This window comes from Schistocerca nitens, chromosome 2, assembly GCF_023898315.1.
Source record: "Schistocerca nitens isolate TAMUIC-IGC-003100 chromosome 2, iqSchNite1.1, whole genome shotgun sequence".
In the NCBI taxonomy this organism is placed as follows: domain Eukaryota; kingdom Metazoa; phylum Arthropoda; class Insecta; order Orthoptera; family Acrididae; genus Schistocerca; species Schistocerca nitens.
Window position 1 is genome coordinate 369880649 of NC_064615.1, and position 25667 is coordinate 369906315.

The 25667-nt window shown below is 42.7% G+C and overlaps 1 protein-coding gene and 1 non-coding gene across 4 annotated transcripts in view; both read right to left on the minus strand.

The window, feature by feature from the left end:
* LOC126236194 (sialin-like) overlaps nucleotides 1-25667 on the minus strand; it is a 395476-nt gene that overhangs the window by 338126 nt on the left and 31683 nt on the right. The gene's annotated exons all lie outside the window — the stretch shown is intronic.
* On the minus strand, nucleotides 11024-11095 carry Trnai-aau (transfer RNA isoleucine (anticodon AAU)). The gene has a single exon. It is a non-coding gene; the product is annotated as a tRNA-Ile (tRNA).

Genomic DNA, 25667 nt, shown 5'->3' on the forward strand with positions numbered 1-25667 from the left:
TCGGATTTTACCGAATCTGTAAGACAAAGAATAAAAAACCGAAGCATCACAGACGTTTTACTAATACAGAGTTGATTTTTATCGAGTAATCAGAGTGTTGCTTTCTTTATCAAAATTTCATTCCATGACCTCCCCCCCCCCCTCCCCTCCATGAGTTGTTGGGCTTAACATTGGTACGAACTTACGCACTTCAGGCAGCACGATTTTAAAATACAAGTAACGACAAAACATTTAAAGAAACATGGTTTGAAATTTATTACTGTAAAGATGGTTTACACTAATATGAAATTTGCGTGTCCTTACTGCAGCCATTTTTTAGAGAACAATACTGAGACAGTGGTGGTATTAAAAGAAGCATCACACTTCAATGACCACATACCTGTCTCGGAAATCGTTAATTATAAGAGGCAATGTTGATTAATTCTATGAAGAGGGTTTGTGTTAGGATACGTGCAAGAAAAAAGAATGCTGCATCATGAATACTGCAAGAAAAGAAAAGTAGGTAGATGGCATTGATATGAGCACGGATGGGGAGAAGTGTAATAGACCTTAAAAGAGGGATTAACGTGGCGACGAATTTCATGATGTGGGATGAAGCTATGAGGGAAGAGAAGTTTAAGTTCGTGTAGGTGTAGGGTTTTTTGGGAATGTGTTATCATACGAGTAGCCATGTTTGGAAATTAGGAAGGAAACGATTAGGTTCTAGGAGATGACTGTCCGAAATATACGACAATACAAAGGTTTTAATATGGGCGATGAGGGCGGGATCTTTGATAATCTGAAGAAAAGGACTACCGTAAACGAGATAAAACGGACGAATCGCATAGTGTTCATGAAATGTCGTGCGGCTAGGGCCTCCCGTCGGGTAGGCCGGTCGCCTGGTGCTAGGCCTTTTAGGTGAGGCCACTCCGGCGACTTGCGTGTCGATAGAATGATGAAGACAACGCAACTCTCAGTCCCTGAGCGGAGAAAATCTCCGACCCAGCCGGGAATCGAACCCGCGCCCCTTTGCATGGCATTCTGCCGCGCTGAACACTCAGCTATCGAGAAGGACATGGTGTTCATAATTTGGTGGGATGAATCCCGAAACCCATAGGTAAAGGGATGTGTCGAATCAAGGCTTTGTGGGTATGGAGGATTACGGAAGGATGTGACATTCATATTCGGCCAGTTAGTAGTTGAAGTCGTTTCAGTCTATTTCGAGCTTTCTGGGCGTGAATTTTCTTGTTAGTCTTACATTCGTCGCATCTACTGTATTTTGGCCAGTTCGTTATACGGCAATGTATTCATCGGAAATGTACTACACAAAGGGAAACTGGAAGAAAGCAGTTGTTAATAGGAGAGAAAGATGACAGGGGCGCTTGAGTAGTTTCTGCACGCACGATTCGAGGCTCTCTGCTGTCGAGGGCTAGGTGGCGGGGGTGGAGTGGGCGTTGGTATCGCTGCCAGCGCAGCTGCCAGCGGGACGCGATAAACAGGTTCACCGAGCCGGTTCAGCAGTTCTGCCATCTGTCCCCAGGGACTGGCCGCGCAGCCCACCTCCTCCCCACTCGCTGCTTCCTTCTGGCTCCACAGAACTGACAAGTCAGCACACGGCTCTCTGACAAGTCACCGCACAGTTCCAAGTGCGTACGTAAAACTGTCAAGCATCATGGTCGCTTCTTCGTTCCACCGCATTACTCTCAACATAAATGAGGAAGGAAATAATTATAGAAATAAAAATAAATTTTTAAATACAACACGCTTTTAAATAGCACTAAAACGTAAAAATAATTTCGCCTAACCCCATGCAGATAATTATGAAAATTTGTGATCGTGACTTTTTGAAAGCTATGAAAATGCTTTTAAATTTTATAACGCAAAACGTGAGACACAAGCAATACATAACCGATGCATGAATAGTTCAACTCCTAACTGCTATCTACTGTTTGCGCCACACATTTTGCGATATAAATCTTACAAGAGTATTTTCATACCTATTAAAAATTCTCAAACACAAATTTTCAGAACTTATGTATTGGGTTAAGAAACTGTAAGCATTCAAGAGAATTTTTTGTAATTTTTAAGTCAGTATAAAAATGCATATATTAAAATTTTATTTTTATGTAAATAATTATTTTCTGCTTTGTAGTCTTCTATGTGTGAAATTTCACAATGAATCTTAAACTTTTGATGAGATTATAAGAGCAAAACGTGTTAAATTTCAAGTTTGTTTCAACGTCCTTTCACCTGATGATACATGAAATAGAATATTGTTACACCTGTAAGAACGCAGAGTCTTGCGGAGGTAACATTGGCCAAAAAGTTCTCGGGTTTACAGCCACGTTAAGTGATTACAATTACACGAGCTCTCGGCTATCCACTCCTTGGCCATTGTGAGGAAGTGTGTGTCAGTGGGCTGTTGGTACGCCACTTATATACAGTTGCTGGCTGTGACGTCACTGGTGGCTTCTGCGTTCGATGTGCTCGCCTCAACCGCGCGGTCGCTGGATCCCGTGCCGTGCTGAGCTGCAAGCCACAATCTCTATTTAGGGTTTTATCAGTTATTTTTATTTCTATGGCTTCTTTAATTAAACAGTCCAAGAAGCCTTTACTGCTAGCCACGACAGAATTTTCGACGAATTTTATCCGACGAAAGTTTTCTAAAGCATGCTCAGCTAAAGCAGATTTTTCGGGGTAGCGTAGGAGATGAAACCTCTCATGCTTCTTTCTGTATTGTTCCACAGTGCGCATTGTTTTCCCGACGTAAGACTGGCCACACTCGTAAGCTATTTTGTAGGCCCCAGGTCTTCTGAGACCTTCTACGTCTTTAACTGGTCTCAATAATTAACGGATTTTTTTCAGAGTCCTCCAGATCGATTTGATCTTGTGTCTTTTCAGTAGGCGGATTATCATGTCCGACAGGGAACCACAATGTTACCGCCGCGAGACTCTGCATTCTTATATTAGGTACCTCTACAGAGAGGGAACGTGGTGCAGCGTTAAACGTCTGGGGAAGTTGCGCTCAAGAAGGCTAATTTACTGAATTCGCTAGTCTTCCTATCGTGATGCCTTGACGAAAAGTCTATCCCACGATTTGCTGTGGTATCCCATCATATCAACACCGCTGACTTCACGAGGATGCTTCGTCGTGCCCTACTATGAGAATGGATACATAACACCACGCTACAGCTGGATGCATATGGACGTGCTCTTATGACCCTGCATGATCGGCACTTATCAAGGACACTCAAAGCTTCGGACTGGGATTGGGTCGACGCAGCTGCCGTTTCCCAACAAAAGTCATCACAGAAACAAACTACACAGAGGCAGAAAAGAAAGTTCAGCCGCCTTTCCCAACAAAACGACGTGGACAACAGATCCTCAGAACGGACCGTCATCAACTTGACGGCGAAAGATGCAAACACGGGTGCAACGCTGGTGCTTAATTTCGCCTCATCGCCGCGGGACATTTCTGTACGTCAAATAATAAGTGGCGTCGAACAGACAGTCTGCGAGGTTCCAAATGAAAGAGGGGCCGGAATACGCCTTATTCTCACGAGGGCAAAGTTACCAGAACCCAACACGACCAGGACTGAGCGCAATGGCCAGCGAGCACTACGCCATGATGGAAGCATTGTGGTACTTCCTGCTGACAAGGGAAATACAGCCGTTTAATTATGCAATACGCGGACTGTGAAACGAAGATCTGCGCACTACTGGACGAAGATACTTACCGGAAACACCCACGCGACCCAACATCGAGGATAATACGAAAGACATCTGCACTTCTCAAGCGCTCTTCTGTGGAAGACACTGTGGTCGAGTATCATCTCCCATAGGCACTAAGACGCCACCTACTGGTTATGCTTTACCGAAAAAGCGCAAGGATGGAACGCCATTCCGCCTCATCGTAGCCACCACCGTTCAGCAACATAGAAGCTGGCGAAGTACTTGGCCAGTGGGACACTGTGAATGTCATGTTAAAAACTCCACATATTTTATCCGCCGAATTAACCGTCTTCGACTTAGAGAGGGTGACATTCTAGTCAGTTTTGATCTGGTGGCGCTGTTTACGAATGTGCCCATCAAAGACAGTTTGGACGTAGTATCCCATTTCTTTGTAAGTGACGTAGACCAACTATTATAGAAACACTCTTACGTCTCCAGAATGAGGACGGGTCGTGAGTCGTGCTTGGGTAGCTCAGATGGTAAAGCACTTGCCCGCGAAAGGCAAAGGTTCCGAGCTCGAGTCACGGTCCGGCACACAGCTTTAATCGGCCAGGAAGTTTCACTCTTACGTCTTCTTATTATCTGTACAACGGCCAGTATTACTATCAGTAGGACGGCGTTGCAGTGGGTAGCCTATTAGCGCCAGCTGTTGCAAATCTTTTCATGAATAATTTTGAAGATATTGCCTTAGACACAGCGTCATAAAGCGCAGATGTTTCGTTCGATACCTTGACGACGCAGAAACTTTACGAGTTCTTGGAACACCTCAACGGCATTGACATTAACAGTTCACCATGGAGGTAGAAACATTGGCCTTTCACGACAAACTCGTCCGCCGCAAACAAAACGGATGCCTTGGCCACAGCGTTTATAGAAAACCCAGCTACACCGATATGTAGTTACACACCATCAGCCATCACCACCCAGCACAGAAGCGCACTGTGTTGCAAACATTGGTGCATCGTGCAGAAATGATATCAGGCGTTGATAGCTTGCCTCATGAGCTGAACCATCTAAGCACGGTCTCCAGGAACAACAGCTATAATGTTCGTCAAGCAAAGTGATTTCAACCGAAAATCACAACCAGACTGACGACGAGGTGCAGGAAAAGAAACTTATTTTCTTGCTCCTCTGTGCTTCCGTCACGAACAATATGTGCCGCCTGTTGAACAGCCTCTGACAAAAACCCGTCAATTACGGAGAGCAGGCAGCAGATCTCAGAAAACCTGGGGACTATAAGAAACCTTGTGAGTGCGGCCAGTCTTACGCAGTGTGAAACAACGCTAGAAGGAACATGAGAGAGAGCTTTTATCACCTACGCTACTCCGAGAAATCAGCATTACCTGAGCATGCTTTAGAAACCGATCACCGGATAAAATTTGACGAAACCTTCTCGCGGCTCGCACGAAAGGCTTCTGGGACTATGTAATTAAGCCAAAGAAATAATCACCGATAACGCCTTAAATAGAGTCGGTGGCCTGCAGCTCAGTACGGCAAGGAATCCAGCGATCGCGCGGTTGAGGAGGGCACATCGAACGCCGATTCAACGTTCGTCTATATATGCAGCGAGCACCAGTGACGTCACAGCCGACGACTAGTGTATATAAGGGACGTACCAGCAACCCACCGGCGTATAATTTTAATCACTCGATGCAGCTGGAAATCCGAGAACTTTTTATTCAGTGTTACCCCTAGATACTAAAATTATATCAACCTGCTTATTATTTTCCTAAAAAAAAATATTACAAAAAGTAAGCACAATTAATTTCGTATAATTGTTATAAGTTTTTATTTCATTGTTGCAATCTATTGTAACTGGAATCTGACAAGGATCGGGAACGATTCAAAAAACAAGAGTCTGGCCGACCAGCCAGAGACCATCAACAGTCGTTAGTCGAGTGTGAAATGGGTAGTAACGAGAAGAGAAAAATGGACAATGGAGACAGCATGGTAGAATGACGAAGTTCAAGTGAGTAATCCAAGAGGAAGAAACATATGGCGTAGCGAAATCTAAGACCATCCAACCAGTGTGTAATGAGAACGATATGACAGCAGACCAAATACACAACTGAAGGCAGACCCATGGTCTTCGAGTGCGACTGCGAGCATTAATTGGTCAGCAAGGAGTGCATGGCCCTGTAGCACCACGAGGCCAGTACTGCAGAGGCAATACTAGCACTCACAGATGTACCAGTCCCGTCTAGCTGGCATCATTAAGTTCCACGCAAACTGCCTGTAACTCATTCGTATACTACCCACAAAACATGCCAGTATTGCAGGGCAGCCGACATGTCAGGCGTTGCCAGCCTTTCCACTACTACTCCCTCCCCCTTGGGAGCTACGTGGATCAGGAAGACCAGAAAGTGAGTCAACACTGCACTGCCATCAAGTTCTGGGCTATTTTTAAGATTTCAAGTCTCTAGCTCACCAAAATCAATTGCAATATTTGCACCAGACAGACAGACAACAAAGCGACCTAATAAAAACGTGTTAAAATATCGGAGGATGAGGTTTCGCACTTTTTGTTGACATTGCTATTGTACTCATGGTAATGCCAGAAATAATGTTGCTCATGTTCAGACCACCATTCCTCAGAAGTTAAAATTAAGACTCAAGTCAATCTTCTGTGACAATGCAGTATTGGTCATATTCACATTCACCATCGAGGATTATAAAATAGTCCCTCTATTGAAGCACCAGTAGGTCATCATTGGCAGACTATCGCATGACATGGGCATATAATCTGCAGTTTCAACTACACACACCTAGAGGTCGTATTTTCATCGAGTTACTGATGAAACTCGTGTAGATGGCACTATTAAGATAAGGCAGTGTGGTGAGTGAGGTAACAGTTGTTTGGATTCAGGTACCCAAATGAGTCCAGGCATACACATAGAGCAGCTCTTTAATTCAGGCATAATTTATTATTAAAATTATCTAGAGTTCTTTTGTAACCTTAAATCCACTCCCCATTTACACATACGTACCACAAACGACTGTAAAGTGCATGGCGTATAAATTTTCTATCGTATTCCAATTGCATATTGAGCGTGGGCTAAACCCTTGTCTCTTTATCATATTCTCAAATCACTATGGGAGATATACGACGGTGGCAGCAGAATGGTCGCACAGCCTTCCTCAAAAAACAATTTCTAGATTTACCTAGTGGGGTTTCGCCTTTCTTCCAAGGCTTCCAAACATCTCTGTCACACTTTCACATGGACTACGCAGCAGACATATTACGATCCTAGCAGCTTGTCCGAATTTGTTGGACGTCTGTTGTCACAGTTGCTAGATAAGGACTCACATCGCTGGAACGACACTCACGAGTTGGTCGCACTAGCGTCTTAGTTGCAGTTTACTTTACAGATGCAGTACAATTTTCCGGAAACCTAACAAATTGAAGTCTTCCATTCGACTTCCATAATACTGACTAAAAGCTTTCGCCTATTTCTTATGGATTCTCAGTGTTACCCGGTTGCATGGTGTGATTTGCTCAAGATGTTCACCGCTAATATTGTAAACGGCTTGCAGCAGGTTTTCTTCTCTATCTTATAGGCATTATCATGCATTTACGCAAATTTAAAGAGCTGCCATTGAATGCATATAGAGAGAATTTTGCCTGCGTTTTTCTGAATTTCCTTACGATCATCCAACGCCAATATTTTCCTGTAGACAACAGCATCGTCCGTTAATGATGTGATAGTGCTGCTGACCGTGACTGATAAAGCGTTTATGAAAATACAAGAGGTTCTATTATTCTTCCTTGGGACATAACCGATGTTACTTTTTTTGCGTAGACCATTCGCTGCCCAGTTTGACGTCTGAGTTCTTTTACTCCAATCGAGAGAGGCGACACTGCTAAGGCATTCGACTAGCATTCTGATGGTAAATGAGAAAGTAAGGGTGGTGCGACGCGGATGTGAGCGGCCCACACATCAGACAGTGGCCGTGGGGAGAGGCCATCCTGCAGCGCCAATGCCACTCTCAGACACTGCGTTGCCGAGACCTCGTCGCCGATGAGGTTAACCAGCGGGTCGCCAACAACCGAAATGCGTCCTGTGCCCAAAAAAACGCTGCGGGCACCGCTGCTGGGACGCATTGAATTACTGCTGGATGGCAACTTCTCCGACAGAAACAAAGAAGACAGTTACTCTAGAATGATGTTTTTTTTCACATTGCATGGAAAAAAGATGGAGTCGAAAATGGCAAAGGACTTCGTTCGACTCACTGTCTGGCCCACAGTTTTAATCTGTATGGAAATTTCTAGCACAAAGCACACATCCTTATCGAGTGAGTTATTCATTTTGGAAACAGCTACTGACAAGGTGAGGCTAGATCGTGTTATGTACTTCGGTGTCTAGTTGAGTGCCTCTCAAAAGTAGCTACCATCATAGGGGCAAGCACACGATGCATCTTTTTTTAATTAAAAAAAAGTCAGGGTCGGAGGTCATGACACTGGACCGATATTAGATCAGGTAGAAACCTTAGGATATTCGAAAATTATTTTATGCAGGGTGATTCCGTGACGTTACAAACTTTCAGCGACGATGTCTTGAGCTAAAGGACTCTGGTCCGGAAACGACCGAGTCGAAGGCTACAAGCGAAAATCGTTCTAATACCTCTAACAGTGGTCTACATGTACCGGTACTGTTGTTGCTGAGAGTGTAGGGTAGGCGCCTTTCAGGGGTGGTAATATTGAATAAAAGAAGAAAAAAGTCTAGAAGAACATGGGCTCAAATGCATACCTTAAGATCCATAAGCACTTGTTCAGTAGAAGAGATGCGTTTCACAGCAGTGAAGATGAGGAAGTGCACATAACTCTTAAGGTATGCATTTTAGAATCTATGTTTGCTGGATTTTTCTCTTTTTTCGTCCATATTAGCAACTCTGAAAGTTGTCTACCACACAATCGTAACAACAACGGTACCGGTTCATTATTCCACTGTCAGAGGAATCCGAAATATTTTCGCTTATAACTTTCGTTCGTTTCCGGACCGGGGTTCCTTTCCTCAAATTGATACATTTTCACTTCTCCATCATCCATGAAAGTTTGTAAAATCGTCACAAAATCGCCTTGTGTATACATGCTCGCAAGGAAATAATTTGTAAGTTTTTACCTAACATTTTTCGTGCTTTTTCATCATCACATTCCCTCAAACAACATAACTTGTTTTGAGAGGAAAAAAGCCAACGTGAAAACACAGCCTGCAACAGTATCAAACAAATATACTCAAAAGCCATAAACTAAACTAAACTCCGCCCGAGCAGGCGATGAATGCCCAACGGTACCGATCGGCCGCCGTATCATCCTCAGCCCAAAGGCGTCATGGATGCGGATATGGACGGGCACGTGATGAGCACACCGCTCTTCCGGCTGTAAGTCAGTTTACGAGACCGGAGCCGCTACGTCTCAATCAAGTAGCTCTTCAGTTTGTCTCACAAGGGCTGAGTGCACCCCGCTTGCCAACAGCGCTTAACTTCGGTGATCTCACGGGAACCGGTGTTACCACTGTGGCAAGGCCGTTGTTCTCAGAGGTCATAGCCACGTATGTTATTGAGTTTTTTCATACCTCACAATAGAATTTGCTGTCCTTAATACAGGAAGATCTGTGGAGTATCGATGCTTTGTGCATGGACTTGGCAGTTGAATCTGTACGTAAATAAATGTAATGCATTGTGCATGCAAATGGGAAGAGATCCATTACTGCTCGCGTTATTGACGATAAGTCCACGGAAACGATAAACACCGCAAAATATCTAGAAGAGATTTAAAACGGAATGATCACATGGAAGTATCGGCAGGAAAAGCAGATGCTAGGCTGAGATTGTTTCGAAGAATCCTAAGAAAATGCAATTCATCCACGAAAGAAGTGGCGTACAGAACACAGGTTCGACCAATTCTTAAAACTGCTAATCAGTCTGGGATCATTACAGATCGAATGGTTCAAATGGCTCTGAGCAATATGGGACTCAACTTCTGAGGTCATCAGTCCCCTAGAACTTAGAACTACTTAAACCTAACTAACCTAAGGACATCACACACATCCATGCTCGAGGCAGGATTCGAACCTGCGACCGTAGCGGTCGCGCGGTTCCAAACTGTAGTGCCTAGAACCGCTCGGCCACTTAGGCCGTCTCATTACAGATCGAATTAATTACAAGAGAACTCCACTGACAGACGCTACAGGAGATACACTGTCACTATCAAAATTCTGCGAGCAAATTTTAGTGTGTCAAGATAGTGGAACTTTCACACTGCTGTACTTATCACCTAAGGGAATACAGTTGAGACGACACCGTAGCATCTGTGCAACACAATACTGTATATTTCATAAACGTCTGTTTCTTTTGTTTCATGCTGAGAAAAGGAGAGACGCAAGCCGCCGACAGCAGGATGTTCGCTGCAGTGGCCAAAGATGCTGAGTCGGACACAGGCATAGCTTACCTGATAGCCACTGACAGCAAAACGATCCGGCCGTCCACAGTTCCCGACCTCTCACTATTATGAATAAGGGAATTTTCTAATATTTTTTAATGAACTACTTTATGTATCTGTAATGAAGTCTGTAATGTTGTAAAGTTCACTTACTTTCCAATCTTTGTCAAGTTCACACGTACTGCTACTACGTGCTACAAAATTTAGATACATATTTGCAACTGTTAACTGATTAAATATATTGCATTGTTTAATTTCTTTCTGTGCAATGCCAATATTACCCACGAAAATAAAATGATATGAATGCAAAGCGAGAACATGCACGCATGCAGATGTGCTGGGAAGGAATTTTAGGGCAGAAAGAAATAATTTATTTTCACTAGTAGTTCGAGAGTTATATCTAGTATTTTTGTTGAAAGCAACAAAAATTTAATCTCTGGGAAAAGGAAAGAGTAAACCGGTAACGCACGCAATAAATTTATAGCAATCTGTCTTGCTTCAAATTACAACTAATAAATAAGCAATTAAAAGAAAATTTTTATATTTCATTCTAAACCGGGAAGAAAGATGTGGCTTACGCTCTGGTGAGAAATCTTGTCCCAAGCATGGGTCAATTTAGTAAGTAAAATTCTTCGGGACCAGACCGTAACGCCACAATACGTTCCAAGAACAGTCAAGAAACATATTACGTCCTCCCACTGAAGTCTCGCCAAATGACCACGACGAGAATAATAATAAAAATAATAATAATAATAAAAGCTCGACCGAAGGTTCATCGACAGTTCAATTTTCCAAGCACTAATCGCGAACAGAGTAGGGAAGTGGGAAATGGTAGGTGTATATATGCAGACTCATGCGACGAATGAAAATTTATGCCAAGACCGGGATTCGAACCCTGGTCCCCTGCTCATTAGGCAGATGCGCTAACCACTACGCCACCCTGGCACAGTGACTTTGCACAACTGCACAGACTACCACAACGCGCCTCCCTGCTCAACTCAAATTCCAAATCACGCCTCATCTCACTTGGGATTCTCCCAAAACTCGAACAGTATTCCAGAGGTTCTCCAACCGAACTGGAAGAGAGCTTCAGTATCTAACGAAACGGGGGATGATTTTCATTCGTCGCTTCAGTTCTTAGGTCGAAGAAAAGCAACGGCAATCAGGCCCATTCCTAGTAAAACACTGTTGTTGACATCAGCCTTCGAGTTGAGGACAATTTGAACTTATATCATTGGTTTTAATATTAGTGAATACTATGCACCTGAATTTAACACATTTTTATGATATGGCACATGTATATGCCTTATATTACAACAGCTTGTCTTGCATGTCTTGCATTGAGGGTGATAGAAAAGAGGCAAAGCCACCATGTCTCTCCCTAGCATTTGTCGTGTTGTACGGGGTCCACCGTTTTCGTGATTTGGCAGATTTATTGTACAAGGAACGATCAGTAAGTAATACAACACAATTTTTTTTCTGAAAGCACGTTTGTTTTATTTAGGATTCCAATAGCAGGTTGGTTTTATTCGGGATTCCAGTACGCCATATTATTCCTCGCTATTTTATCTTCAAAACCCTATTTTTTAACACAATCTCCATCCAGTGCGACACCCTTAAAACCAACCTACTGGGTCACAACGTACTGCCCACAACGTACCACTCTGCTGGTCCACATCGGAGCCAACGTCTTGCAGCATCAATAATCTCCCCATCATCAACGTACAGTTTCCTGATGAGTGCATCCTTCACTGGGCCCAACAGATGGAAGTCGGAAGGTACGACATCCGAGTTGTAGTGTGGATGGGGAAGAACAGTCCAGTGAACACATCTTTGAATACCCCAACTGGTGTGCGAGTGTGTCAGCACTACCAACATAAGACGTCCATTTGTGCAGCGAGGTGTTTGTGATCCGTCGATCATCTCGAATGAGAGTGTCCGCACGTTCCAACAAGGCAGGAGTCCACAGCTGTGTGCGGCCGGCCGGCACGCGGAAGGCAGGCAGAACAGGTTTGCGCGACGTTGTTGCGATGATGACAGACGTCTCGCTTTCGTTCCCTGCCAGGTCTCCACAGACATGTGCCTATAAATATGTGCGATACTTTGGTTTAACACCAAAAGAAATTCAATGAGCGCTCTCAGGTTAGAACGCACCTCCGTTGCAGACGCCATTTGCCTGCATGAAACTATAGGGGCTGAAGCGAGAATATTCCAGGATGTCCCACAACAAATTCCTATTTCTTCAACAGAAACTGATCGAGGAAAAAAGTGCTGCATTACTTAATCAACCGCTCTTGTCTTTTGACTTCACTGTGGGAAGCCCTTCTTGCCGTCAAGGTCGTCAGTTAACCCTGAAAGTGGGGCATGGAGGGGGGGGGGGAGGAGTAATAAGGGAACGAAGAAGTGTCCGCCGTCTGACTGTGAATCGTGTAATCTTTATTCTGAGTGTTATCTAATTTTAATTACTTCTATACAGTATTTTTCAGGTCGGTGATTGGGAATCAGCCCAGCATTTGCCTAACAAGCGTCGAAAACCGCCTAAAACTATAGTATGGGCAGAGCGTCAGACTAACCATCGTCAATCCATCGTGCGGATTCGATCTGAGTGTAGCCCACGTCCGAGTCTCATAAGCTAACGTATTGCACTTGAGCTAGCCCAGCAGATCAAAGAGCCAAAGACACTGGACAGGTACTTTGGCGGAGCGGCTTCGCATCACCGTCCGCTCAATCTATTTCACGTTCTCTGCATTTTCCACAGATCACTTTGGGCGAACACCGGGATGCTTTTTCAGTTTACGCGACAGACAATTTCGTCTCCAGTACTCATCGCAGCGCTATTACTCAGCGGCTCCCATATCACTGGACGCAACGCTACCACCATTCGTCCCATCAATGTCGCTTGTTTCGCAGCGACAGTTCCCAGCCGTGGACCTAAAACAGCAGTTTGTACAAACCTTCTTTCCAGCGTCAGTGGCTTCAGCTGCTAGTAATTCCCCGAATCAGCAGCGTCTTATCTTCGACCATGCGGAGGAAACCCCGCAGTCCCTCACGTTGTTGAGCAGAAATCCGCCCTGCCCCAGTAAAGGTTATCTCGAGGTGAGAGTTCCCGCTGTTTTGCTACGACATCGATAAACATTACCGTCCTTATTTTCCTGTTAGATATGCTTATCGAGGAAGACAGAACTGAATACTGACTAGATATTTATAATGAAGTCATCACGGTTTCCTCGTTGTTGGCGTTTCGAGACGTCAGATAAATTCCCAGTGAGCATTCCATGCGTATTCCCACGATTACACATCGATTTTAAATATTTACTCAGAACGAATACGTCTGGACTGATGCGCTTGGTTAGAGGCCATGTATGAGCAATTTAGGTTCACAAGTGCGTTGTATTGTTCCAGTGAAGGATATCTCGAGGCGACAGTACAGTGCTGTGTGAGGTGGGAGTCCTGTTACACGATGGAAACACGCGCAGTGCTAAGCAGGGATTATGTAATACTTTTTATAATTTCTTCAGCCAAGTGCACTACTGTAATCTTATAAATAGTTGAGGGTTGTCACAAAGGATTGTCAAAGAAACACTGTACGTCCTGACGAAAAGTGAAAAGAAGACAAAACAACAGTTGGTTTTATACTACAATGAAGCGCCATAGAAACTGGTTAGGCAAGCGTATTCAAATATAGAGATATGTAAACAGGCAGAATACGGCGCTGCCGCAAGTGTCTGGAGCAGTTGTTAGATCGGTTACTGCTACTACAATGTCAGATTATTAAGATTTAAGTGAGTTTGAACGTGGTGTTATAGTCTGTGCACGAGCGATGGGACATAGCATCTACGAGTGTACCTTTAACATCAGGAATCTGGTAAAACATCAGATCTCCGACATCGCTGCGGCCGGAAAAAGATCCTACAAGAACGGGACCAACGACGACTGAAGGGAATCGTTCAAAGTGACAGAAGTGCAACCCTTCCGCAAATTGCTGCAGATTTCAATGCTAGGCCATCAAAAAGCGTCAGCGTGCGAACCATTCAATGAAACATCATCGATACGGGCTTGTGGAGCCGAAGTCGTGTACTATTGGTGACTGCACGACACAAAGCTTTACGCCTCACCTGGGCCCAGTAACACCGACAGTGACATTTACGTTTACAGGTATGGAGACAACCTCATGAATCCACGGACCCTGCATGTCATCAGGGGACTGTTCAAGCTGGTGGAGTCTCTGTAATGGTGTCGGGCTTGTGCACCTGGATTGATATGGGACCCCTGATACGTCTAGATATGGCTTTGACACGTGACACGTGCGTAAGCATCCTGTCTCATCAGCTGCATCCATTCATGTCCATTGTGAATTCCGACAGACTTGGTCAATTCCTGCGGGACAATGCGACACCCCACACGCCCAGAATTGCTACGGAGTGGCTCCAGGAACACTCTTCTGAGTTTAAACACTTCCGCTGGCCACCAAACTCCCCAGGCATGAACATTATTGAGCATATCTGGGATGTCTTGAAACGTGCTGTTCAGAATAGATCTCCATCCCCTCGTACTGTTACGTATTTATGGACAGCCCTGCAGGATTCATGGTGTCAGTTCCCTCCAGCACTACTTCAGACATTAGTCGAGTCCGTGCCACGTCGTGTCGCGGCACTTCTGCGTGCTCACGGGGTCCTACACGATATTAGGCAGGTGTACCAGTTTCTTTGGCTCCTCAGTGTATAAGTGCACCACTTTTTAAATAAAAGTTCAGTAAATAACGAACATCTACTGCTTCGAACCATGATTAGCGCAAAAGAGGAAACAACGCAATGTAGATAACTGTCTCTTGTAAAGGTAGGTTTCCATCAATATATCTTCTGTTGATTTAGCTAGATGCTTAGCTAATTTAATGATTTTCTTTGAACTCGATTAATTTTATCCGCATGGTTCTTTGCCATTTAGCAATAGCACGGAAGATGATACATGCCTTTTTAACACAGTCTATACGAAATGCGTAACAGTAGTTATTTAGTAAGGTTTCTGGCCGATAGTTCCGACTTCCTTCACCGGTGAGATCATTTCTAGTTGTACTATGGTCGCGTCACCCATCCATTGAGACTGACGAGAAACAAAAATCCATTTGTCCTTCGTAAAAATTCGAATATGCCAATTTCCCTAAATAAAAATAACAGGAACAGATCACTAACCTCTGCAAAAATGGCGAACATTTCCCGAACACGGCGGTTTATGACTCGAAGGTGTTTTCGAGTTCAGTGAGGACAAGTTTCGTAAGTTTTATTATTTTAATCTTTTTAGCATATAGCGCTGTTCCTGCACTGTACAAGTATTGCGCAACTACCTCAATACTTTCGCGTATTCAGATTACTCTTCTATTCGCAGCTCATTTTTCACAAATACTATTTTTGTCTTTTTCTAGCTTTAATTTCATTTTGTTCCTCAAGTGTCACATATGGAGGGACCCTTTGATATAATTTTATTTCATTTTTTTCTTTGACAGGATGGTCGAGATTCCATTTTTCACCGTACCTGCCACCCGATCCTAGTTTTAGACGCTCCGTTTTACAGATACGCGAAAGACCTTTCCGACTTCCACAGCTTTAGTCGAACGACTGATTAAATCGTCTTGTTTGTGAAAATTTGCACAGTATCGGACATAATGCAGCGAGTCCAGTTATTCGATTTGTAAGGATTTTCAGTGTTTGTACGTTAATCACTTTGAAATCGTGATCTTTACCAGAGGTGATGCTACAACACGTTTTTGGCGTTATATCGTGACATTACAAGTGGTGATCTTACACCAGGCATTTGATGTGACACTCTTCCATGGTTCATATCCTTTCTCTTTAACTCTGTTTTCAAGACTATGTATTGTACACGACAAGTTTTCACTGCAGTTGCAGCAGATGAATGCACGGTCAGTTTTTGATACCCTATCTTGTTACAGAATATGTGTATGAATTCAGGTTGTGCGTTCCCTAAATGGCAGTGTGTTGTTGAAAACACAACAACGCGCATAGTCACCAAGCACGTTCCCTGCAGCAAATCTTCTATCGCATACGCATAACATACATCTTTCTCTCGTATTTGTTTAGCAGATCCAGTCGCGACACGTTTTGTACAAATACCTAATACCACAGTTATTAGCTAATATCTCGACTCTGTCATGTATATATTGTTTGAAACTAGTTAACTGGCTTTACATGGACTGTCTCTTATTGTGCAACGTCCACTTAATAAATATTACGTCGCAGAAAAATTATTTGTTTTTAATTTCATTGTTCTCATAGCTAAGTTCGGTCCGCTGTCTGTGCAGATTTGGAATGTGTTAGGCTGTGAACATAACTTGCAGACCAGATATGTGCATTAGTGCCGCAATGTATCAAGCTGTTCGCTCATGTTGTCAAATCGCAGTTATCTGAACAACACTCAAACTGTTGGAAATGTTAGGTGAACTGTTAGATATACATTCTGCATTCTTGTTGAAATAAAAGTTGTGATCTAGAGTAACTGGCATCCGATACAGTATTCATAGATGACACTAGAAACACTGAGTGTTTCGCCAACTACTACAAGTTAATGATGCAAGCGAGCGGGGGTCATGTTCAAGCAGCCGACAGAATCTTGTAACCACGCTGTTGCTGCTCTGGACACTAGGAAGACCTTCGGTGTTTAGTAAATCAGTGAAATGGTGTGTCAGCTAGACGAAAAGTGATGTGACTGAACACCAATTTTCGTTCATAGTGCTATCACGAGTGAATTTTGACGTAATGTTAAACAAAAAGCCGCCGCTCATACTCGTTAAGGGCACTTTTTCAGTGTATATAACTATCAATATCGTGCCACTTTCCTGAGAAGTCGCCTACAATCACGCCTTTTATGTACCTGGCTTAATTCTTGACATACCAAACATTATACCTTCTCGAGCATTATACGTTCTCGTGTAGTCAGTGTGTTACTACCAACGGACCGATATTAACGTTCACTATAATGCTTTATTTCATTTAATTGCCTTATCAGCCATATGTAAACAAAGAAGCAGAGATTATCCTACGTGACAACATTTTGCCTCGTAGTTAGTAGCCAGACAGCTGATCATAGTCATAGCTTTTTTTTCATAGAAAATTGTATTCTTCAAACAGAAGGGTTTCTGCACATGTATTAATTATGGGCAAAGTACGTACTGAAATAATTAAAACATGTATATCCTCGGAATGTGGATAAACTCAGGTAGAAATATTGAAGTCTCTTCGCGTGCCATCCTTTTTTTTTAGTTTATGTGTTGTCCAAAAACAAGTATTATTTGTACTGACTGGCTACAGATTCCCGAGAGGTTGCATCGGACAAAGAGACTGCTACCTGAAACAAAAAATGGGGAACGTCACGGCAGCAGATTTGTTCTTCTTTCGCCTGTGCCACCATTTTCCTGTAACAGTTCTGTTTGTCCAAGAGTCTCGTTCAATTTCTCGATGCATTTTGTAAACATTTATTCTGCATTGTCCGTTCAAATAAGACACCAATTAAAATTTTCTTTATGTGGTAAAACGAATTCGAATGAGTTATTTCCTTTCAGATTACCTATTTTTCAAGCTAAAATATCATTTCTCACACAAAGATTACAATGCCTTTATGTATTTGTTGGTAAGCCTGAGAATACGAACAGGATTGCGTTCTAGTAACGTACAGCGTTTCATCCGTAAGAAGTGCTGTGATTAAAATGACTGTTATATTGCTAAGAGTAGTGAAGGCAGAATATCCTTTGGTTCTAATGCAAGCTTAATTTCCTGTCTTTCTAACCTTTTGTCACGTTTTACTATAAGTAGATTCTGTGGGACGCAAACTTCAGGTGACGAGATGTTCTCGCATGTACGCAATTTTGTCATAGGTATAGACCACGTTAAGATGAATGACAAAACCAGAGTCTACGGAAATCTTAATGGCGAGTTTCCTGTTAAATTTGTGACGTCTCAAGCTATTGATCAAGATGATCAGCTATCACGTATTTCCAGTTACATACTGGAAAAAATAGAGAAAAATAAAGAAAAGGGGGGTGAGATGAGAAAGAGATTTCTCCACAGTCTCAGGATTCTTGAGAATCTATTACTGATAAGTCTGTGTACAAATCAGAAGCTGCAATACTTCAAAATAATTATACTGCTCTGTGACTTTTCTTACGCTTTCTATTGACGTAAAGGAATGGGCTCTGGTCTCCTACGGCACAAAGGTCGAGTGAAGTGCTAAATTTATATGGTACATGGAAAACGATGCACAAGGGTTTTCTCATGCTTGACAGTCTGACATGAGGCACAAGCGGTGGTACTGCGTGCGGTGGAGCGTATGACACACTGGACTCACATTCGGGATGACTGGGGTTCAAACCACTATTAACCCATTCGGATATAAGATTTCTGTGGTTGCCCTAAATTACTAAACGCAGATGCCAGGATAGTTATTCTGGAAACGATTCCGACAGTATGTTTTCCTATCCTTCTCCAAACAGAGCTTACGCTACGCCTCTAATGGCGGGCCGTGAAGCCGTAATTTTGCTTTACCGTTTGAGTACTTAGTGAGGGTCTAATCCACAATGAACTACAAAAGATGGCCACAACAAACAACATTCGATTTATTCTGCTCGATGGCAACAACACTGACGCCCTGGTACAGTAGCATTCAGTCGTTGCGATCTTCAATCCGAAGATTGGTTTGACGAAGTACTCGACGATAGTTTATCCTAGCCTATTCGTCTCTGGATTAACTACTGCAACCCAACCTAATTGAACTTGCAAATTAGTCAAACCTTGATGTCCCACAAGTTTTACCTTCCGCACTTCCGTCCATTACCAAACTGAAGACCCCTTCGTGCTTCAGGATCTGTGCTATCAACCGATCCTTTAGTCGGGTTCAGCCATAAATTTCATTTCCACCCAATTTGATTCATACTTCGTTATTAGTTATTCGATCTACCCACTCTCCAGCATTCTTCTGTAGCACCACATTACAAATGTGTATATTCTTTTCTTGTCAGAACTATTGACGTTCTCGTTTCATTTTCATAGAAGACTAAACCCCAGACAAATATCTTTAGAAAAGACTTCATGTAACAAATTTACCTTCCACGTTAACAAATTTGTCTTTTTCAGAAAAACCCTTGATATTTCCAGTCGGCATTTTATATTCTCTTAACTTCAGCCACCGCGAAATGCAGGGCGAATTTCAGATGTTCAGCAACTGGTAAAATGAATAATGTATGTCCACAAACTGACTAAAATATTCGGTATCGTCACTGTAATCACCACAGCTGTCAAGCAACCAGGAGTATTTGTTCAGATCTATTTTAGGAAGAACGACACAAATTTAGCTGTGGGGTAAACAGCTCCCAGTGTTAGATTTTTGAGAAGAATCTTAAGGCAGTGCAGTTTACCCAGTAAGGAATTCCTATATCAGAGATCTAAGCACGAGGAAGCGGCAACCTCTCAGACACGCGTGCACTCTACGTAGCCCCCGAACACAGAGCATCGCGATCTCTCCTCGTCACAGTTGTGACAAAGACACCAGGCGGCTGTACCAGCTCTGGCAGGAGTCGCCACTTCCGACGGACCTATCCGCGAGACATGAAAATCGAATCAAAAGTTTTCCGCCGCCGGCAGCTATGAAATCCGACGCATGGACGACAACAGACAATTCTTCCGGTTTTGAAAGCCTGGCCACTGGGCGACCTGCGCAGGCGACCAGAGCAAAATCACAATTCAGTTCTTTCTACCTGCGCAGGCGTGTAGACCTGAGCGTTTGCGTGAGACACTCCGGCACGCCAGTACAGGCTTTCAGTTAGCTGGGGCTAGCTCCCTGTGCAAAAAGCGTCGGTTGTCTTTGTCTTTACGTGCACAACAGTGTTAACTAGTGACTACACGCACGGTAGTGCTCAATCTTGTGGTCAACATGTCAAATCGAAAACGGAACTAAGTGATAGAAGAGGCTATAGAAATGTATGGGTTGGAACCTTGCCTGTGGCAGGTGAAAAGTAAAGAGGACCACGATCGTGAAAGGAGAGATGCAGCCTATGAAAGACTTGTTATTAAATGGAAGGAGTTAGAACCTGATACTGCAAAGCAATCTCTAGTTTAAAAAATAAATAATTTAAGAAGTAATGTACGTAAAGAGAAGAAGAAATGTGAAATGTCGATGAAATCCGGAGCTTCAACAGAGAACGTTACACGTCAAAATTGAGGTACTTAGATTTGTTCGATTTTCTTAGCGATCAAGATATTCCCGGTGTGTCTGTGTCAAACTGGGATGACGAGGATGGATGTGAGATCGATGAAGTACGTACTCAGATTATTTACAATAGTAATAATTTAATTTAACTATATTTTGTATTAACAAATGGAAAGTTTATATTTAGAGTCCACATGTTTTATTAATTAATGCAAAATGTTTTGAACTGTATGAATTATTAACTTAATAAGGCCGAACTTCTTCTTTTAGTCTATTTTTTGTTTCGAAGAACCCTATTGTCTTGCCATGGAACTTTGCCTTCATTCATGAAGTATGAAATGAACCCATTTCTAAGCTGTTTAGCAGCAGACGTTATGTTGCCGTTGTTTAGACGTTTCGGTGCGATCATAAATGATTCCGAGGTATCCACACATGCAATGGCAGTAGTTGCATCGTACGTCTCAAAATGGCTCTGTGCACAATGGGACTTAACTGGTGAGGTCATCAGTCCCCTAGAACTTAGAACTACTTAAACCTAACTAATCTAAGGACATCACACACATCTATGCCCGAGGCAGGATTCGAACCTGCGACCGTAGTGGTCGCGCGGTTCCAGACTGTAGCGCCTAGAACCGCTCGGCCACCGTGGCCGGCTCGTACGTCTCCTGATAGGTACTGTTTGGAGGAGCATAAAAGCTTGGATGTTGTTCCCTCAAAAAATTATGCAATGCACATGTTGCCATCACCACTTTTATTGTGTCCTATGCTTCCAAATTGATTTGAGTATGGAATATACGAAATCTGGATGCAAGTATTCCAAACCAATTTTCGTCAACGTGTCTTGCTCTTGAAATGCGGTAGTTGTAAATTTCTTTACTAGCTAAATCCATTTGCGCTTGTCGAAAAGGCTTCATAATATTAAGTGTAAGAGCAACGTCTTCATCAGCCACAAAAATGAAAGGGACATTTTCGAAATTTTCTGCAACATTGCATGGCTTTGGAAGTTTGAGCTCATTACTCTCTAACTTCTCATAAAAATTTACTATTCTGAAGAACGCCTCCATCAGAAACACGTCCATTAGTTCCAAAATCCACTAAAAGGAACCGATAGTTAGCATCCACTATTGCAAGAAGTACCATACTGTGTCTGCCTTTGTAGTTGAAGTAAAAAGATCCGGAACTCACTGGGGGAACTATGTCTATATGTTTACCATCCATGGCACCAAGGCAATGTAGGAAATTCCATCTGTCTTCAAATGTTTTAGCAATAACTTTCCATTTCTCAGCGGAGTCTATAAACTGAAACAACAGCAAATTAATAATATTTCTTCACACGGCGGACGTATAGCTTTGATTATTGCAGGAGGCTTTATAAATTTCCTTTTACAAGCAAAATAAAAGTAACATTATAATAACACTAAACAATGCTTGTTAAAAAGTTGGGTTATAAAGAAAATAAGAAATAGAATTTTAAAATACTACAGTAAAACTATTTGTTTAATAGGTTTTTAAGAAGGTCTGTGTTATTTTTATCTTATAGTTTTGTCTTATTTTAAATTCTATTTCTGATATAAACAATAAAACCAGAGTAAATGACTTCCTTCAGGATGCGCCCCACAAACACCCTCAGAGAAAAACGAGAGTCCTCAAAATTCCAAAGAACTCCTAACATCACGACCTAATTTGGCAAAAAAAGGAAAAGTGTGGAATTGACCTATGATGTCCTGCTATCAGTGAGAGATCATTTTAAAAAGCCTTCGCCCCAAGATGACAGGTATGATCTATCGGGAAAATCTATTGCAATGAGAATGAGAACGCTGGAAAAACGACAGCGTTTGATTCTTGAAAAAAGAATCAACGACCTCCTATATGAAGCTGAAATGGGAATACTTAACGTGCCAACGAGTTCATACAGCTCCTAATATCGAAGCAGTCCCAGCTCAAGTACGAGCTCACCAATTCCTACCGCAGCTGCTTCATATGATCAGTTTACACAACAAACAGCGCCGGCAGCATTTGTAACCAATCAAGAACTTCCACACTCAGTAGCTACTTACTTAGCTAGCTTTGATAATATTTGATTTTTGAGGCATTTTTAATTTTTCTATGGTCGTAATTGACGAATACTACCAAATTTTCAATTATTTTTCGAGTTTTATGTATTACTCATTATTATGCTTCGGTTACAATTTTGTCTTTGAATTGTAAAACGAGTTACTAAGATTAAAAAAAATTAAAAAATATATTTATTATACATACCTGAAGATACACTCATTTCAGCACATTGTAGATTGCACTACAGGTCTCTGGAATTATTTTGCCAAGAGCATGGGGTGATATTACAGTAGAATATTTGAGACATTCGTACGATCGACCCGTTGAAAGAAACCTCAGAGTAGCTGTCAGTCTTTGATGGGCAGAAATAGAAGTTCTCATAACTGTATTTTTCCTTTGTATTACAGGGGTCACAAGCGACAGTAGTTTTTGGTAGACGTCTTTATTCATACGCAAATAATTACGGTAATCTGAAGGATATGAACATAACCCTTTTAGTAATCTTGTATGAGAGTATTCATTTCTCTTTGTAAGCCACTCTTTACACCACGTTTTTCGTGGTTGCTTCCTTTTACACTTCATGGCCACTAACAAACCGACTAACGCGATCGCGTCGTCTTCTTATCTGCTCGCCATTTCTCGACTGACTGACAAGTGAGTTAAAATCTTCCGGTTTAGCTTAACGTCTGTGCGCTCCAGCCTGCACAAGTATACCTTTCCGGTATATCTGTGCAGGTATATACCGGAACGTGTGTGGCGGGCCTTTTAAGGCTATCGTAGGGACTGACGCCGCTGTTCTCAGCTTTCATCGTTGCTTCCTCTGAGGCTTTACATTGTATTAAGGATAGGCTTTCTGTGCCTGTGTTGGACCTCATCAGGACGGCATACTCGGTGCTCTGATTATTTCCCTGCAAGTGTATTTTCCATACGAAGCTCCTAGTGGTGTTACTACATACTCTAAACAATCACGCGATTTTAGTTTGCAGCTCTGTCAAGTCTCTATACGAGTACCTAGTGAGATGCAATGTTTGTGCTTTTTGTTCTTACCGTCGAAGCAGAGGTATTTCGTTGAAAGTAAACTTGTTAAAATTCGATCACTGTTCTCCATGTGTCCCCGTGAGGGAGACGTCAGAAATCTCTTATAAAACCACAGTTCGATAGATTCTTGACAGACGTTCGTTGCTATGGAGCCGTTCCCAATGTGGAGAAGACAAGAGATGGAAAATGAGAGGGAGAAGATTCAATGAAGAGCTGATTTGCAAGTGCTAAAGCGTCACAGAAACGCTGAACAAATTCCAGTGGAAAACGCTACAAAAAATACGTTATTCATCGCAGAGCGTCTTGGTCTCAAAATTCCGAGATGTCACGTACGAATAAAACTCCAAGAACACAGTGCCATCCCCAATATACATATCGTGTAATGATCACGAGGGTAAAATAGATACATTTGGACTTACACAGAGGGGTACCGACAATCTCTCTTACGATGTGCCATCCGAAAATAAGACACGAAAAGGGGGGTGGGAGGGAACTATTTTGGTACACTACGGTTCTTCCGTCACCTACCCTACGATGAAACTTCCTGGCAGATTAAAACTGTGTGCCGGACCGAGACTCGAACTCGGGACCTTTACCTCTCGCGGGCAAGTGCTCTACCAACTGAGCTACCCAAGCGCGACTCACGCCCCGTCCTCACAGCTTTACTTCTGCCAGTACCTCGTCTCCTACCTTCCAAACCCTACGATGATTAGCGGAGTGTAAATGATGAAACAGTTGTACACACGAAATACTAGAAGAGGCACGTGGCAAGTGTCAAGTCATCTTCAGCAGCCCACGGTGAATGAATGACGTTAAACGTGATAGGCAACTGACGTCGGCAGAGGCAGGCGGCGGGCTTCGTCGTGTGTTGGGTGCAGCCAGTTCGCTGGCTTCACTGCCAGCCCTGACAGGCGGCGAGCCGGAGGCAACGACCACTGGTGAATGGCGGGTGGCGTAGCCACGTCGCAGTGACAGGGCTCAATGGACGTTGCGGAGTCGTCTCCTCTATTGGTAGCGCAACTCTCTCTTGGCTCGTTTAATTCCTGTCTCTTAGGTGGCTTTTCTAAGGCTGCAGTTTTCCAGCCGTAGGGTAAGAGTTATTGATTTTGTTGTATCTGTCATTTATAATATGACGCCGAGGGAGGGAGGGGGCGGGGCGAATTCTTATTTCCCCTAGTTTGGAATTTATTTGGAGAGTACTATCGGGGACAAGCCATTTCGATATTGTAGGTCAAGGTCCGTCAATTTTCGGCTCCAAGATACCTGGAAACGACAAATGTCTGTCACGCACAAGAAGCTTTTCTTTGCTTTTCCAAGCATATCGTTAGATAAGAACACTCAGAATACAGTGCTAACAGATACTAGATAACTTTTCAGCATCTCCTTTCCAAAGAAAGTGGAAAAGCTTAAGAGATTCATACCCCAGAGAACTGGAGAAAAGGAAGAAAGAGCAGTCCCATTCTGCAGCTTCTAGGAGAAAACAATACATTTTCTTTGAGAATTCGCGTTTTTATTGAAACGTCAGTTAAAGCTACATGTGACAGTATTGAATGAGATAGTGAGGAAGACTCCCAGCACGATGAATCACAAGTCAAAGGACTAAAAAGAGTGTTGGTCACACTCACAATAAATAGAAGAAACTTACAAAGGAGCCTACAGAAACAGATGAGCTTATCAAAGTTTTTAAATCTAAATTCTACAGGCGTGAAACATCTTTAGTGCCTGAACTTGAAAAACTTCCGGAACTTGTAAAATTAGACACAAAGGCGGAAAATTTAAATGTTTTAAGAAAGGGAAGGAACCAAAGTGTCACAGTAGCTTGTAGCTCTACATCTTACACCTCACATTGCTCAGGCCCCTATTTTCAGCCTGAAGCGTCATGTACAACATGGAAATTTCCCACTCTTTCCTCGGACGAATTCAGTTACTCTTAACAGCACACAAACGGACATGCATGTAGGACGTCAACAGCGTTCCAGTCTGACATCCAATACATCAGGTTCAAGTATGTATTCAGAAACAGATTTAGAATAATTTGAATAATAAGTTGATCAGTAATTTGTAATAAATAAATGTTTGATTGGATATGAGTATAAAATGTTTTAACTTAATGTGGGCGCAAGCGTCTCATGCGCTGGATTGCAAGGTCGCATGTTGCTACTTGTTTCCTGTATAACAGGCTTATCCATGGAAAAAAGTTCATCGTGGAAAA